The following is a 15,881-nucleotide window of genomic DNA, read 5'->3' as shown; positions in this document are numbered from 1 at the left end:
GTGGCCATTAGCCTTGAGCGAATCGAGCTTTGGATCATAGCCCCGAAGTCGAATCCTTCAAATACTTCAATTTTAATGCTGTTTCCGTACAGCATTAAAATGTATTGGCTCTGTGGAGCCAAAGTTTGTCTCGTCTGAAGTCACGCAAGACTTCAGTGGATTACTACTGTATTCATATCTGCGTATTTAAAAACAATTTAAAATAGACATCCGAAGTGGGCTTTGGTACTGGCTGGTACCTCGGTACCAAAGCCCAGTTTGGATTGCTATTTAAGTGTTCTTGCATGGCAAGACCGCTTACTGTTATCTCACATATATATTCTTATTATAGCCAAATTTACCAACCTGACTCCTCCCACAGTTTTCACACTACATAGACAGTAATATAACGAAACGTGCGGATTGTTCCCAATTGGTGTGCTATTACTTTGTAGAACGTTTCGCCGAATGGTTCACGAAATATCTGCGTTTTTGTGGCAAAATTGGTCTCATAGGAATGAATGGCGGAATGTTCAAAACTAGAGTGGGAGCTGACAAAAGCTAGAGTGTGAGCTGAAAAATCAGGAAATGATTTCTAAACTGCCACCACTCCCTCATTTTCAAGCCCACCTACACAATTCTTATATCAAAACGTTCAGCTATCCCTACTGCCACTAAAAATGTCCTGATAGTTTTCACAATATGACCCTTTGCTTCCAACTCATGCCGCCCATTGACATTCATTGAAACTCCACTCTAGTCACCTCAAATTTGAAGGGCAATTTCTAAACTGCGACTGTGCCTTCAGTTTTAATATTTCAGAGACATACTATGCATGTAGGTCTGGGTCTTGTGATTCTCACAATATAAAGCTCTTCGCTGTAGCATTTATAATTTTTAAACTACAACCTTTTGAAGATGGCAACCGCCAGTGAAGTGAGCAAGTTGGAGCAGTTTGTTTTTAGCCGCTCTTCTCTGCCCTTGCTGTAGAGTGAGATGCCATAGGAACCCAGGTGTGTGAGCAGCCAGCAGAGTGACAAAAGCTAGAGTGTGAGCTGAAAAATCAAGACATGATTTCTAAACTGCCACCACTCCCTCATTTTCAAGCCCACCTACACAAATCGGCTGCTAATGTTTATATAAATGTATGTTTTAATGTAACTGTGCAGCACTTTGGGCAACAACATTGCAATTAAATGTGCTATATAAATAAATAAATAAAAGTTGAAATGCATTTCTCACTCTACCAAGCTTGCCATGTGCACTTTTTAAATTTGATCAATCAATTGGTTAGTGTAATGTTTACTATCTTTACTCACTCCAAACACTCAACACAGTTACTCTGCCCACTCCACCCGGTTACTCTGCCCACTTCAGTTGTAGACTACTGGTGGAGGCAAGAACACTTCACACAATTTCCCCAGAAATTGTAGCTTTTCTAGTTAAATTTTTTTTTCAATATGTATATATGAATACAGGAGGAATTCATCAAAGTCTCACGCAACTTCGGGCATAATGAACTTTGGCTCCATGGAGGCAATACATTTTTTTTTTAACATTATTGATTGTTAATTTGTTTTTATAAAATAATAAAAATAAAGTTGTCTTATGTTTGAACAAAGATACATTGGCTGACATCGAATCAGATACACAACACATGATGTTATAATCATTGTCATTAGACAACCCATTCAAATACGGTAAAAAATCAAAAGATGAATAAAGTAATAAAGAAAAATAAAGTAATAAAAAAAATAAAAGTAGGTGACATAAGCATGAATTTAGTTCTTATGGAAGATAGATAACCTTTGTTCATAGAAATCTCATGTCACCGCCAGTTCTGTGAGAAGGTCTGGCAGACGTTCTTCTCTACCTATTGTATGATGTTCTTTGTTTTGGTTTCACTTTCTCATCTCCTTCAATCAGGTGTCACTTATTTAGACTAGCAAAAATGTGGGTGGACAGCACTCCTAAGTGGTGATGTGTCGGGTGCTCGTCTCCAGGAGGGGTGGTAAAAAGCCCCTAGTGCAGCAATTTGAAGAGATCCAGAAAAATAAAAAATGGAGACAGCACGTCCAAAAAAGGTGCAGAAGGTGGAATTTATTCCGGGTGCAACGTTTCGGCTATGTTAGCCTTTTTCAAGCATGCATATACATCCAAATGGTGGGGATTATATACCCACATACAAATACATGTGAGGGGGAGTGACCTGTGGTGCAATTAATTTCATTGACATCAGCAGTTTAAGATAACATACCTTGTACCATAGTGTGCATGTGGGGTTGGGCGGGTAGCCTGTAGTTTCGGAGCCGTTCATATCGCCATGTGGAACGCCAACGGAAGTTTATTTCAGGTGGAACGCATCTGCGTTTCAGAAGCGGGCGGCCGGAGTCGTCACTTCCGGTGTCGAGCCCTCGTGGAACGCACAGGCGTTCCAAAGCGGCACATCCGGTCAGGTGACTTCCGGATGTGGGTGCCGGTCATGTGTGGACCGCATTTGCGTTCCACCTGACTCATCCGGTTAAATAAGATGTGTTAGTAATGCATTGCGCGCACAGTAATGCAGAATAACTGGACATGCAGTAGAACTATATGCGCACACAGTAGGTGTTTCGGCGCACGAAGTGGAGGGGATATTGGAAAAGTAAAGATAGTTTTCCATGGCACTTAATGTGGATCGTTAGCTCCAATCTGCTCTAATGCTGAATGGCGCGCATGCGCAATGTTATTGAGTGCAATATCTAAAATGTGTCTAGATGCAGGATCAAGGGTGGGCATATGTGCATTGGAACAGGCCTGTGAACATGCCTATTTTTGGGTATACCTGAGCACAACTTATGTGCCCCGCTCATACACAGCAATAAAGTCCTGCGTCTGCCCCATCCACCTGCGAATAGAATTGTGATTGGGTCACGGGGCTCCATCCCCGTGTGGCACTCACAACATGCACAGACATAAACGGACAAGTTTCCTTGGATACTGTTGCATAATGAATACGTAAAGTCAGATACTGTGATCTGATATGACATGGCGTGTACATAATTCTATATAATGAGGCAATATCTGTGAAGCTACATATTCTATGGGTTTCTTACCCTACCCACGTATAATGGTGAAGTGAAATGAGGGGGGTGAGCATGTGTAGAGTCCAAAAGTCCCAATGTAAGTGTGTCAGGAAAAGAACCTGAAAGATAAAAACAAAAGTTAAGCGCAGAGAAATCCGATGGTGCTTATACACCTAAGAAAATTAAATACATGTTATTTAGAGGAAGGGGGTTATGGCAAAGTCAATGTTCATGCCCTTCGGTGTTAGAGTGTCCAACTTATCTATCCACTTAAGTTCACACTTTTTCAAGAGTTTTTCTCGGTCGCCACCTCTTCTTTGCCTTGGTATGTGGTCTATGATACAGAACAGGCAAACAGTATGATATCAGACATTTTCTAACCTGTCAGTCGTCATATGTCATTTACACCTTACAGTGTCCATGTGGTCTCCTCTATGTAGGAGAAACCACTATGGAATGCAGGGAACGGATTACGAAGCACAAATCCACCATTAGGAAAAAGAATGTGGAACAACCAGTTCCAAGGCATTTCGTGGAGGCCAAACACAATATCAGCCAATTACGTTTCCGTATCATAGACCACATACCAAGGCAAAGAAGAGGTGGCGACCGAGAAAAACTCTTGAAAAAGTGTGAACTTAAGTGGATAGATAAGTTGGACACTCTAACACCGAAGGGCATGAACATTGACTTTGCCATAACCCCCTTCCTCTAAATAACATGTATTTAATTTTCTTAGGTGTATAAGCACCATCGGATTTCTCTGCGCTTAACTTTTGTTTTTATCTTTCAGGTTCTTTTCCTGACACACTTACATTGGGACTTTTGGACTCTACACATGCTCACCCCCCTCATTTCACTTCACCATTATACGTGGGTAGGGTAAGAAACCCATAGAATATGTAGCTTCACAGATATTGCCTCATTATATAGAATTATGTACACGCCATGTCATATCAGATCACAGTATCTGACTTTACGTATTCATTATGCAACAGTATCCAAGGAAACTTGTCCGTTTATGTCTGTGCATGTTGTGAGTGCCACACGGGGATGGAGCCCCGTGACCCAATCACAATTCTATTCGCAGGTGGATGGGGCAGACGCAGGACTTTATTGCTGTGTATGAGCGGGGCACATAAGTTGTGCTCAGGTATACCCAAAAATAGGCATGTTCACAGGCCTGTTCCAATGCACATACGCCCACCCTTGATCCTGCATCTAGACACATTTTAGATATTGCACTCAATAACATTGCGCATGCGCGCCATTCAGCATTAGAGCAGATTGGAGCTAACGATCCACATTAAGTGCCATGGAAAACTATCTTTACTTTTCCAATATCCCCTCCACTTCGTGCGCCGAAACACCTACTGTGTGCGCATATAGTTCTACTGCATGTCCAGTTATTCTGCATTACTGTGCGCGCAATGCATTACTAACACATCTTATTTAACCGGAAGAGTCAGGTGGAACGCAAATGCGGTCCACACATGACCGGCACCCACATCCGGAAGTCACCTGACCGGATGTGCCGCTTTGGAACGCTAGTGCGTTCCACGAGGGCTCGACACCGGAAGTGACGACTCCGGCCGCCCGCTTCTGAAACGCAGATGCGTTCCACCTGAAATAAACTTCCGTTGGCGTTCCACATGGCGATATGAACGGCTCCGAAACTACAGGCTACCCGCCCAACCCCACATGCACACTATGGTACAAGGTATGTTATCTTAAACTGCTGATGTCAATGAAATTAATTGCACCACAGGTCACTCCCCCTCACATGTATTTGTATGTGGGTATATAATCCCCACCATTTGGATGTATATGCATGCTTGAAAAAGGCTAACATAGCCGAAACGTTGCACCCGGAATAAATTCCACCTTCTGCACCTTTTTTGGACGTGCTGTCTCCATTTTTTATTTTTCTGGATCTCTTCAACTTATTTAGACTAATCATCTTCCTTTATATTCCCTCCCATACTGCCTCACTTTGAGGTTTATACTACTTCCTGGATGAAGTGTTCACTGCTGGAGGCTGCTTCTGCTGTTTGCTCAGATAAGTCTTTTACTTTATTGTGTTTCCTTGCTGGCTTGATTCTAGGTGACCTTGACTCTGTCTGTATTAAGTGCAGGGAGCCGGTGGTCGTGTCCCCTCACTATTATAGGGTTTTCAGGTGTCACACAGACTTAGGTACGTGGGCATGCAATCGTCTACCATCGAGACCCTTGCATGTGGATAGCAGTCAGGGAGAGCTCTTAGGGTTTTATAGGGCTCACCTATAAGCTCCTTAGTTTGGGATCAAGCCAGACGCTCGTTTATTCATAAGTTCCAACTATCTGCAAACTTCACCCATGACATTATAAACCGCCATAACCATCTTAAGCATGGATCCGGTTTCAGCCTTGATTGACCGCATGCAAGGTCTTTTGCTGGAGGTAGCAGATCTCCGTAAAACTGTGTCTCAGTTTCAGGTGACCGGTTCTGCTGGCGTTTATGGAGTTTGTTCCGAGCCTAAGATCTCGCTTCCGGATACGTTCTCCGGGGGTAGTGAGAATCTTGTTCGCTTTAGAGAGGCTTGCAAACTCCATTTTCGCCTACTTCCCCATTCCTCTGGTGATGAGGAGCAGAGGGTGGGGATCATCATCTCGCTACTCAGGGATAACACTCAGTCTTGGGCCTTTTCGCTGCCGGTGGCGACACGGCCCCTCCGATCGGTGGATGAATTTTTTGTAACCCTGGGGAAGATATATGATGACCCGGATCGTATTGCTCTGGCTGAATCTAAACTGCGTTTTTTATGCAAGGGTAAACACTCCGCAGAGATATATTTTTCTGAATTTCGGAGATGGGCAGCTGATACTGGTTGGAATGATGCTGCACTCCGAAGCCAATTTTGCCATGGTCTTTCGGAAAGATTGAAAGATGCATTCGCTTTTCATGAGAGACCAGCGTCGTTAGAGTCAGCCATGTCTCTAGCTGTTCGTATTGACAGGCGTCTTAGAGAGATAGAGGAGACTACTCTTTCCTGTCATATTCAGCCCAAGGACAGTGGGGCTGTCTCATTCAGTGCGTAGGGGTTCTCAGTCTGTCTCAATCCCCTCTGAGGAGGAGGCCATGCAGCTGGGTTTGCTTGCCTCTGATAGTAGAGGGTTCAGCTCTAAGAGGAGGGTTTGTTTCTGTTGTGGGGGTATAAATCATTTAGCTAATGTTTGCCCCTCTATGAGATTCATGAAGTTTTCTGAGGGTAATAAAAACAAAACAAAAAAAAACCTCCAAAACCTTTCCATTTGCTACTATTGGCAAGGTTGATGCGGAAATTGAAGGTTTGTCGTTTGCTTGCAGTTCCCGTTTTCTCCTACCTGCCAGGGTGGCGCTAGACAGCAAGAACATTGTGAGATTTTTGTAGATAGTGGAGCAGCTGTCAATCTCATTAATAATCTATTTGCAACAACGCATGGTTTCCAGGTATGCACTTTGGAAAAGGATATACCTGTTTTTGCTATCGATTCCGCTCCACTTTCTCAAAGATCGTTAAAGGGCATAGTTCACAATATCCGTTTGACTGTGGGTGACGCTCATGTTGAGGATATGTCATGTTTCGTCTCACCTACTCCTCTAGTGTTGGGGCTACCCTGGCTCACTAAACATAACCCCACCATTGATTGGCAAGCAAGGCAAATAAATGGTTGGAGTGAGTTTTGCAGAGAGAATTGCTTCATGGCATCTCTTTCAGAGGTTTCTACCAAGACTGTGCCATCTTTTCTCTCTGAATTTTCGGATGTGTTTTCCGAGATTGGTGTCCAGGAGTTGCCCCCTCACCGGGATTACGACTGCCCTATTAATCTCATCCCAGGCACCAAGCTGCCAAAATCACGACTATACAATCTCTCCCAACCTGAAAGGGTCGCTATGCGTACTTATATCTCTGAGAGCCTGAGAAAGGGACACATCCGACCCTCGAAGTCACCTGTTGCCGCTGGGTTTTTTTTTTGTTAAGAAAAAAGATGCTTCTTTAAGACCTTGTCTGGATTTCAGGGAGCTGAACCGTATCACGATTCGTGACCCATATCCGCTTCCTCTGATCCCGGACCTGTTTAACCAGATTATCGGGGCTAAAGTTTTTTCTAAGTTGGATTTAAGAGGGGCATACAACCTAGTCAGGGTCAGGGAAGGGGACGAATGGAAGACGGCCTTCAATACCCCTGAGGGTCATTTCGAGAATTTGGTTATGCCCTTTGGTTTGATGAATGCTCCGGCCGTCTTCCAACATTTTGTGAACAGCATTTTTTATCATTTAATGGGGAAATTTGTACTGGTGTATCTAGATGACATTTAGATTTTTTCTCCTGATTTCAAGACTCATCGGGACCACCTATGTCAGGTCTTGCTGATTCTGCAGGAGAATAAATTGTACGCTAAACTGGAAAAATGTGTGTTTGCGGTTCCGGAGATTCAATTTCTGGGTTTTCTTCTCTCCGCTTCTGGTTTTCGCATGGACCCTGAGAAGGTCCGCGCTGTGCTTGATTTGGAGCTTCCTGAGAATCAGAAGGCGCTGATGCGGTTTTTGGGTTTTGCCAATTATTACAGAAAGTTCATTTTGAATTATTCCTCTGTTGTTAAGCCACTTACTGATATAACTAAAAAGGGGGTGGATTTTTCCTCGTGGTCGGTAGATGCGCTTAAAGCCTTTTCTAGTATTAAAGAGAGTTTTGCTTCCGCTCCCATTTTGGTACAACCTGATGTCTCTCTACCTTTTATTGTTGAGGTGGATGCTTCTGAGGTGGGTGTGGGTGCGGTCTTATCTCAGGGTCCCTCTCTTGCCAAATGGCGACCGTGTGCCTTTTTCTCAAGGAAACTTTCCTCTGCAGAGTGAAATTACGATGTGGGAGATAGGGAGTTGTTGGCCATCAAATTAGCTTTTGAGGAATGGCGCCATTGGTTATAGGGAGCCAGACACCCTATTACTGTGTTTACCGACCATAAGAATCTGGCCTACTTGGAATCGGCCAAGCGTCTGAACCCGAGACAGGCCAGATGGTCTTTGTTCTTTTCTAGGTTTAATTTTGTTGTTATGTTCGGCCCTGGGGTTAAAAATGTGAAGGCTGATGCCCTGTCACGTTGTTTTCCGGGAGGGGGGAACTTTGAAGATCCGGGTCCCATTTTGGCTGAAGGGGTGGTCGTCTCTGCTCTTTATCCTGATTTGGAGGCAGAGGTTCAGGCAGCCCAGGCAGAGGCTCCTGATCTTTGTCCGCCTGGGAGGTTGTTTGTGCCTCTCGCTTTACGACACAAGGTTTTTAAGGAGCACCACGATACTGTCCTTGCTGGGCACCCGGGGAGTAGAGCCACAGTGGATCTCATTGCTCGGAGATTCTGGTGGCTGGCTCTTCGTAAGACGGTTGAGGGTTTTGTGGCAGCCTGCGAGACCTGCGCTCGTGCCAAGGTCCCTCATTCACGGCCATAGGGTTCTCTCCTCCCGTTACCCATTCCTTCCCGTCCTTGGACGCATCTGTCCATGGACTTCATTACGGACCTGCCTCGTTCCTCGGGGAAGACTGTGATTCTGGTGGTAGTGGACCGTTTTAGCAAAATGGCACATTTCATTCCCTTTCCTGGGTTACCCAATGCTAAGACGCTGGCGCAAGCGTTTGTTGATCATATTGTTAAATTGCATGGCATTCCTTCAGACATCGTTTCTGATAGGGGCACGCAATTTGTTTCCAGATTCTGGAAGGCCTTCTGTTCTCGCTTGGGGGTTCGGTTGTCGTTCTCTTCTGCTTTTCACCCTCAGTCGAATGGTCAGACCGATCGCGTCAATCAGAATCTGGAGACATATCTGCGCTGTTTTGTGGCGGAGAATCAGGAGGATTGGTATTCTTTTTTGTCCCTTGCTGAGTTTGCTTTAAATAACCGTCGCCAGGAGTCCTCTGATAAGTCACCATTTTTTGGTGCATATGGGTTTCATCCGCAGTTTGGGACATTCTCTGGAGAGGGGTCTTCTGGTTTACCTGATAAGGAAAGATTTTCCTCGTCTTTGTCATTTATTTGGCAAAAGATTCAGGGTAATCTGAAGAGGATAAGTGAGAGATATAAGCGTGTGGCGGATAAGAGACGTGTGCCTGGTCCGGATCTGAATGTGGGTGATCTGGTATGGTTGTCTACAAAGAATATCAAACTAAAGGTTCCCTCCTGGAAGTTGGGTCCTAATTTTATTGGGCCTTACAAGACAGGGTTCTGTCATCAATCCCGTTGCCTTCCGTCTTGATCTTCCTCAGACTTGGAAGATCCATAATGTTTTTCACAAGTCCCTATAAAAACCTTATGTCCAACCCACTGTACCCTCCTCTTTGCCTCCTCCTCCGATTGTTGTTGATGGTAATCTTGAATTTCAGGTCTCTAGGATTGTGGATTCTCACATTATCCGCGGTTCTCTTCAGTATCTCGTTCATTGGGAGGGTTATGGTCCTGAGGAGAGGATGTGGGTCCCAGTGGCGGACATTAAGGCCACTCGTCTCATCAGGGCTTTCCATAGGTCTCATCCTGAGAAGGTGGGCTCTGAGTGTCCGGAGTCCACCCGTAGAGGGAGGGGTACTGTCACCGCCAGTTCTGTGAGAAGGTCTGGCAGATGTTCTTCTCTACCTCTTGTATGATGTTCTTTGTTTTGGTTTCACTTTCTGATCTCCTTTCCTTCTGCCAGCTTTCACTTATTTAGACTAATCGTCTTCCTTTATATTCCCTCCCATACTGCCTCACTTTGCGGTTTATACTACTTCCTGGATGAAGTGTTCACTGCTGGAGGCTGCTTCTGCTGTTTTCTCAGATAAGTCCTTTACTTTATTGTGTCTCCTTTCTGGCTTGATTCTAGGTGACCCTGACTCCGTCTGTATTAAGTGCAGGAAGCCGGTGGTCGTGTCCCCTCACTATTATAGGGTTTTCAGGTGTCACACAGACTTAGGTACGTGGGCATGCAATCGTCTACCATCGAGACCCTTGCATGTGCATAGCAGTCAGGGAGAGCTCTTAGGCCCCTTTCACGCGGGCGAGTATTCCGCGCGGATGCGATGCGTGAGGTGAACGCATTGCACCCGCACTGAATACCGACCCATTCATTTCTATGGGGCTGTTCACATGAGCGGTGATTTTCACGCATCACTTGTGCGTTGCGTGAAAATCGCAGCATGCTCTATATTCTGCGTTGTTCACGCATCGCAGGCCCCATAGAAGTGAATGGGGTTGCGTGAAAATCGCAAGTATCCGCAAGCAAGTGGGGATGCGGTGCGATTTTCACGCATGGTTGCTAGGTGGCAGTCTATTCACTGTATTATTTTCCCTTATAACATGGTTATAAGGGAAAATAATAGCATTCTGAATACAGAATGCATAGTAGGTGATCAATTGAGGGTTAAAAAAATAATTAAAAATTAACTCACCTTCTCCTCTTGTTCGCGTAGTTCCCGGTCTCTTCTTTACTTCTTTAATGATGAACTACCGGCTAGGACCTGCTACCGGCTAGGACCTGTGGTGACGTCAGATCACATGCTCTAATCACATGGTCCATCAACACGGTGATGGACCATGTGATTGGAGCATGTGCTCTGACGTCACCAAAGGTCCTTTAGACCACAGCTCATCATTAAAGAAGTAAAGAAGAGAATGGGAACTATGCGAACAAGAGGAGAAGGTCAGTTAATTTTTATTTATTTTTTTTACCCTCAATTGATCACCTACTAAGCATTCTGTATTCAGAATGCTATTATTTTCCCTTATAACCATGTTATAAGGGAAAATAATAACATCTACACAACACCTAACCCAAAGCTGAACTTCTGTGAAGAAGATAGGGTTTGGGTACCAAACATGCGTGATTTTTCTCACGCGAGTGCAAAACGCATTACAATGTTTTGCACTCGAGCGGAAAAATCGCGGGTGTTCCCGCAACGCACCCGCACATTTTCCCGCAACGCCCGTGTGAAAGAGGCCTTAGGGTTTTATAGGGCTCACTTATAAGCTCCTTAGTTTGGGATCAAGCCAGTCGCTCGTTTATTCATAAGTTCCAGCTATCTGCAAACTTCACCCGTGACATCTCAGTATTGTAGAGATATTTTATTCAAGGAGAAATATAGCCATACATTCCATTTCTTAATGAACTAGGATATTTTGTTCATGGAAGAAGCTATTAGTTTCTCTGATAAGCCGTTCTTATTAATCATACCTATGACTTCAGCGAATGGGGGGGAGCCAATACATTTTAATGCTGTACGGATCCAAATGTCGATTTGCTCAAGCCTAGTGGCCATCAATAGCTGCCACGTTCTGTCCTCCACCAGTTGTCTCTAATATGGATATGGAGCAGGGGGCTTAGGATGTGAGATGTGGGCCACAACACCAAGCCAGCCCTACCTGCAGCATGTTGCCTGAACGTTCTCTAATAATGACCCCCTAAAGTTTCCCCAGTAGTATGTATCTGGCCAGCGGCTGTGAGGAGGGCTTGGTCTATGGTGCAGTGGCCCACTGGGGAAATTCTCTGTAAGGTCTTTGGCCGGTCCGCTCCTGCTGCTGCAGCTATGTGGACACAGCATGGAGGTCCGAATCGTAGCAACAAATCGGCAGGGGATTATATGGGGGAGTACAGGATCCTTTATCATTGTAACACAAATCCTTACTTTAGGGAAGTTTTTATTACTGTATCTCAATCAACCTCTTTAAGCAATTTAAGAACATGAAGAACATCTTACTATTCATGAGGGATAACAACTCATACCCTTTATACTAGGAGACCTTTCACTAATAAGGCAATAGATGAACTATGGTGAGAACAAGATCTGTAATTAATCTCTGGAAACTATGAGTCAGTGAAGGGCAAGATCTGATCCAAGGGTCCTGGTTCTTCATCTCAGTAAACAGCAGCCTTTCCATCCTAGAACATACAAAACTGTGATTTGTCCTCACAGAAATCATCTTTTGGGAGTCATTCCAAGAAAGAAGATCATCAATGCATACCACAAACAAAGTAATTAAGAACAAAATGTGGAATGTCTGCTCTGGGACATGTTGTTACATTCTGGTTTATAACATTTTAACAATGTATCAATCTCCTAGGTACAGTAATTTCATATTAGGTTATGGCCACACAGTCAGGCTTCTTGGTGCAGTTTTGGAAGCCAAAGGAGTGATTAAAAAAACAAAAAAAACAATAAGAAGATGTATCTGTCCTTAGTAAGGGATGAGCGAAACGATTCTAACATATGGATTTGTCTCACTAGTCTCACGCACTTCACTTGTAAGGGGCTACAGTGAAGAAGCGCCCACCTGCCTGTTGGTTGACAAGACCGGACATCTAGCCTGGCGCTGAAAATCTGGGCCCAGCTTCAGGCTCCGAAGCTGAAATTCGGCTTCAGGAGCACAAGTGCAGACACGACTTCAACAGCAGAATTTGGGCTTCAGCGCCAGGCGCAGGATTGTTGGGAACGGGCTAGATGTCTGTCGTCCTTGTCAATCAACAGGTAGCTGGGCCCTTCTTCACATGCTAATGAGACAAATGAATTAGAATCAATTTGCTAATCCCTAATCCTTAAAAGGAACCTGTCATCAACTTTATGCTGACCTCACTGAGGGCAGCATAAAATAGTGACAGAAATGCTGATTTCAGCGGTGTGTCACTCATGAGCTAAAAGTAAGTGGTTGCTGAGAACCAGCATCATAACCATTGCAGCCCAGGCCTTGAGAAGAGTCAAATCTACTTGAGAAGAGTCCTGGTTATTCCTTATCTCCTGCTCTCTCACCATCTGCTGATGATTGGCAGTTCTCTCCCAGAGAGAAAGGGAGAAAACTAGGTAGAAGACTGTCAGTCATCAGCAGGAGAGCAGGAAGTCATGAATAACCAGGACTCTTCTCAGGTGGCCGGGGCTCTTTTCCAGGCCCAGTCTGCAACGATTGTGATGTTGATTCTCGGCAACCACTTACTTTTAACTTATAAATGACAGACCGCTGAAATCAGCTCACCTGTCTCTACTTTATACTGCCGTTAGTGTGGACACCATAACGTTGATGACAGGTTCCCTTTAATACTTTCACTCCTTTTATGATCCACTTCGGATTTTGGCTTCCAAATCTGCACCAAGAAACCTGAACATGTGGCCATACCCATAAGGTCCCTTTACACGGGACGATACAGAAGACGATTGTCAGGAAGGACATATTCCTTCCCAACAATCGCCTGCTCGTCAGTGGAGGAGACCTCTGCATTTATGTGCAGCAATCGCCTCCACAGTATGGGAAGGAGCGATCACTAATGCCCATACAGCCGCCAGCAGAGCGTGTTTACACAGCACGATCTACTGCCGGCAAATGAAGATTTTTGTGACCGCATGAATCATTTATTACCCACTTTTACACTGTCATATTAACAAGCAATTATCTTGCGGTTTCTCGGCCGGTGTAAAGGGCCCTTTAGTCAAAGCTGTATCTGATAAGAGGTGGAATGATATTACCTCAGCTTGATTTGAGGGTGTATCTCTGAACATTTGTAAATTTTCATTTGCCAGTGTTTACCACATTATCTCTAAAAAACTACTTGAGAAATGCTGAAATTCGTGAAATGGTTGGTTCTTGGAACCAAACTGAACCCTTGACTCTACTCAAGTACAGCGGTCCCTCAAGTTACAATATTAATTGGTTCCAGGACGACCATTGTGTGTTGAAACCATTGTAAGTTGAGTAATCGGTTCCAAAGCCCCAAAGGGTCATTCAAGATAAGAGAAGATGAAGATTTAAGAAAAATAAGCAGATAACTAGGTCAGATAAAACAACTCCTTACATATAACAGTCAGGAATAGCTGATAACTAGCAACTAATCCAGCTATTTTACCGGGGAAGTGGCCTTGATTGGTTGGATCTGAGTCTGAGACATTGTATGTTGAGTCTAGTTTCAACTTACGATGGGTCAGAAAAGATCATTGTATGTTGAAAATATTGTATCCTGAGGCCATTGTATATTGAGGGATCACTGTATAGTTAAGGCCAGTGGTCTCCAACCAGTGACTCTTCAGTGACGGTGAGGATACGGAGACCACCAGTCTAGATCAACAAGAAAATTTTAGTCATGTCCAGACAGTTAATGTTAATCTAAGCATTTCATAATTGTGGGGAACCAGCATGATTCCAAACAATCAGATTTTTTGACTGGTAGGTGAAAATGTGACTTACTGGACTAAGATTGGGGTCAGCAACCTCTGGCAAATGAGCTGTTGAAAAACTCCAACTCTCGGTATGCTCTATTCGTTTCTTTGAAAGTTCCAAGAACAATCCAGCAAGTGTGCATACTTGGAGTTGTAGTTTCACAACATCTGGAGTGCCAGAGGTTGCTGACCCCTGAAATAAAAGATTACTTTCACTGAACCACTGTTTCTGGTCCTCTTCCTATCAGACTTGGGCTTTCGAAATGATACACCAGATAAAACCAGAACTTATTATTTTGGAGACATAGATGGCATAAAGACGGGCAGATTTACTCATCATATAGATGGCATCTGCACCAGATTTATCACAGGGGCTCAGGCTGGATGGTAAATGTGGTGCAGAGAGGCATTTTTTTTTACTTTACTCTGTACTAACTATTGGTTGGCCTACTTTGAGACAGAATTTTACAACATAATTGTGGGGCAAAACGTTTTATCATAGTTCACCTCTTTTCTGTGAAACCGCCTCCTTCTTGCTAAGTTCACTCCCTTTGTGAGTAAGTGTTACAGACAATGGTTTTCATCCATTAACCACTATACAGGGATCTGGTCTTTGCAGCAGAGGAACATCCAGGCTGCTACCTCTTGTAATAGTCCCAATGTAGTTGGCAGCTGACAGTCTGGGTCGGAACCACCAGTGGAAGGCACCGGAAGCACAGGTAAGATCATAGACTGAACCAGGCAAGGACCGACAGGCAAAACACAGACAGAACCCGAGTGCAGACAAACAGGCAGAGAACATCCAAAGTCCATGGAACAGACTTTAGGACACAGGTCAGACATAACAGATACATGTGCAGAAACTCAGCAAGACAGAACAGCCACAGAACTCTAAGGAACAGTACAGACATAGCAGGTCCAGATACAGAAACTTGGCAGAACAGACAAGAACTAGAACTTGGGAATTCATTGGCAAACAGAGCAGGACAGAATTCAGACCAAGAATGGGCAAACAAACAGGTCAGAACAGGCCAAGCGGACAAGTGGATCAGGAGCTATTACACAGAATCCAGACACAAAAACGAGCAAAGAACCTACAGAATCAATATTGCACAGTCAGGGACCGAACACAGAACCCCGTAAATCCATAGCAAGGTAATAATTCAGGAAATATATAGCAGACTTAACAAACTCATTTGTCAAACAGATGCACACACAAGACCAAGGAACATTAAGGCTGTCTACACACGTTGTTTGTGAAGGCACCCCAAGGAACATTAAAGGGGTTCTGCAGCTTTTTTTATGATGATCTATCCTCTGATCAGCAGTGGTCCGACACTCAGGAGCCCTGCTAATCAGCTGTTTGAGAAGGCAGCAGTGCTGACAGTAGTGCCGCGGCCTTCTCCCTGTTTCCCCCAGGCCCAGTGACGTCACAACTAGTATCACTGGCCTGTGCATGGCTAAGCTCTGTTCACTTCAATGGGATTTAGCCGCGTCCAGGCCAGTGATACTAGTTGTGACGTCACTGGGCCTGAGGTAAATAGTGAGAAGGCCGCGGCGCTACTGTCAGCACCGCTGCCTTCTCAAACAGCTGATCAATGGGGGTCCCGGGTGTTGGACCCCCACTGATCAGGTGCTGATCATCTATCCAGAGGATAG

Source organism: Bufo bufo, chromosome 5, assembly GCF_905171765.1.
Source record: "Bufo bufo chromosome 5, aBufBuf1.1, whole genome shotgun sequence".
Taxonomy (NCBI): Eukaryota; Metazoa; Chordata; class Amphibia; order Anura; family Bufonidae; genus Bufo; species Bufo bufo.
This window is presented reverse-complemented; position numbering follows the sequence as displayed.